The 2995-nt window shown below is 53.9% G+C and overlaps 1 pseudogene; it reads left to right on the forward strand.

Annotated features, from left to right (window-relative positions):
* On the forward strand, window positions 1-2364 carry LOC136482833 (scarecrow-like protein 14; annotated as a pseudogene).
* The last annotated feature ends 631 nt before the right edge of the window (window positions 2365-2995 follow it).

The raw sequence follows: 2995 nt of genomic DNA on the forward strand, positions 1-2995 counted from the left end.
TGGCGGCCCAGCTGAAAAAAGATAAAGCTTCCACCTTTACCGCCGGCCGGCCGGGCATGGCGGCCGCCGCGCCCGAGGACGGCGAACCAGAGCCGTTCTCCCCGTCTGTGTTCCTCGACCTGCCACCGACTCCCCGCGACGACGGCGACGACGACCCGCCGTTGCCGGACGACCTGGTGCTCCCCTACATCTCGCGCATGCTCATGGAGGAGGACATGGACGACGACAGGTTCTTCTACCAGTACCCCGACCACCCGGCGCTGCTCCAGGCACAGCAGCCCTTTGCCGACATCCTCCTCTCCGATGCCACCACCGATTTCTCTTCCTCTTCTTTGGATGCTGCCACCACAGCCAGCGGAAGCGGTACGACCTTCTTCACCCACTCGCCATCTTCGTCCTCCTGCTATGTCGACGACGCCGTCCCCGCGTTCGCCAGCGCCACCTGGCCGTACGACCCGCTCGAGCTCACCCAGCGGCTCACGGCCGGTGCTGCCAACAGCGCCTCCTCCTTGCCCGGACTAGAACAAGCAGGATCCCAATTCCATGAGAGCACCGACAAATTAGGCAGTCAGAGTCATGTCCAGAACAGAGTGAGCATGGACATGATCAATCAGGCCTTTCTCAAGGGCACGGAAGAGGCCAGCAAGTTCTTGCCTACCACCAGCATCAGCAGCAGCATCATCAACAAGGAGGAGAAGGCTGCGGATGGAATTGGAATGTTACTGTTCCAAGAAACTAATAATAATGGTAACAGCAGCAGCAGAGCTCGAGGCCGCCGCAAGAACAGGGGGCATGATGAGTTGGAGGAGGGCGAGACGGGCAGGAAGAGCAAGCTGATGGCGCCGGAGCCGGAGGAGGCCGGCGAGATGGTCGACAAGATGGTCATCGACGGGTACACCCTGTGTGTAAACAAAATGAAGACCCTGAGCATCACTACGTCCACCACTCCCGAGGTGGCTAATAAGAACAGCAGCAACCTCAGCACGCTGCTCATCCACTGTGCGGAGGCGGTGTCCATGGACGACCATGTCACCGCAGCCCAGCTTCGCGCAGATCAAGAAGCACTCGTCGCTGAGAGGGGACGCGAACCAGAGGCTGGCGTTGTGCTTCGCCGAGGGGCTGGAGGCACGGCTAGCTGGAACGGGGAGCACGCTGTACACGTCGCTGGTGGCGAAGCTCACGTCCGTGGCGGAGTTCCTCAAGGCCTACCAGCTGTACCTGGCCGTCTCCTGCTTCAAGACGACAGCCTACAGGTTCTCCCACATGACCATCAGCAAGGCCATCGCCGGCAAGAAGAAGCTGCACATCGTCGACTACGGCGTGCTGTACGGGTGCCAGTGGCCGAATCTGCTGGACTACCTGGCAAAGCGGAAGAAAGGCGGGCCGCCGGAGGTGCTGAGGATGACCTGCATTGACCTCCCCGAGCCCGGGTTTCGCCCAACCCCGCGAGTGGACGAGACGGGGCGCCGGCTGAGCAAGTTCGCCCGCCAGTGTGGTCTGCCGTTCAAGTTCCACGCCATTGCAGCGAAGTGGGAGACGGTCCGTGCCGATGACCTCGACATTGACGCCGACGAGGTGCTCGTCGTCAATAGTATCACCAAATTTGAGAACCTGATGGATGAGGGCATTGACGACATACATACCCCGAGCCATAGGGACGTGGTGCTTAGTAACATCCGGAAGATGATGAGGCTGGCGGACGTGTTCATCCACTCCGTTCACGCCGGATTTGATCCCGGATCACGGCCAGATCGCTTGGGTCATCACGGACCGACGAACGCAGCAGGTAACCAAACACACTTTCGCGGTGAAGAGCGGCGAGGCTTACAAGCAAACCACCAAAGGATAACCAACAAACTTGCGCGACAAAGAACCGGCTAGTTTTCAAGCAAACTAGCACAGAAACCGCCGAAGCTCTCGCCCGGGAGGGACCCCGTTAGGGCAAGGACATCGCCTGGTTGCCCTAGGTCGGCCGGCAAGTCTAGGGCGCCATCCTTGGTCGTTGGATCAAGGGATGAATAGCATGGGGATTGAAAGAGAGGGTAAAAGAGTTGTAGTAGATTGATTTTGTCGATTGGATAGGTGGGAACTCGATCGGTCATGATCTTCTCATATATATATCCTAGGTAGCGTGCCCGTGCGTTGCTACGGGACAACTAAACTTTTATACTAAAAACACATGGATTGCACGATAAGATAACAATACTATGAAATTAAATACCGACGTTAAAGCGACATTTAATCCAAAAGGCAAAGTTCGTGAAATTAACGCGGTCATGGAGAGCGCGGCGTCGCAGGCTTACAAACTCTATTGTATATCTATATAGACCTTTCCGTGATGCGGGTAAGATAATATTTTATATCAGCAGGAATAAATATCCGATATTCATTTCTTTCGTCTGTCAATAAATCCACGAATAAGTTCCACCACATCACAAGGCTCACATTTTAGTGACCCTTGATCCTAAGCAAGTAATGCCCTGCCATGAATGGCCACAAGTATCACCGCCATTCGCCTGCCAACCTCTGAGCTGCCCATGAGAATTCAGACTGGTGAAGAGCGTATATTGCCCCGGGCTAACACCACGATCACATTTTAGGTGATGCAAAGTAACAGTCAAACGCGGTATAAAATAAGGAGTGATACAAACTTACAGGGTTATTATATCATTATCCAAAAAAGGATCAAACTTATGTTGTCCAATACAACAAGGATTAACTTAATCTATGCCTCGATATATATTGTGTTTCTCTCCCCGTCCAACCTAAGACCAACTATCCAGTTCCAGTTAGCAGATGCTGTCGAGCTTCCCTACATTGAACCATTTTGTTGTAGAGACAGAAACAACTCAAGGCTAGATTTGCAGTGCTGTGCAGCCAAATATGGTTGATTTATGCATTTTCTTGAGTGAGAAGTGGGAACACATGCATGTTGCCTGGTGAACAGTAATATGGTTCCATTCCCATGGTAATCGTTTCTGAATCACTCATGCTA

The sequence above is a fragment of the Miscanthus floridulus genome, chromosome 9 (genome assembly GCF_019320115.1).
Source record: "Miscanthus floridulus cultivar M001 chromosome 9, ASM1932011v1, whole genome shotgun sequence".
NCBI classification, from domain to species: Eukaryota; Viridiplantae; Streptophyta; class Magnoliopsida; order Poales; family Poaceae; genus Miscanthus; species Miscanthus floridulus.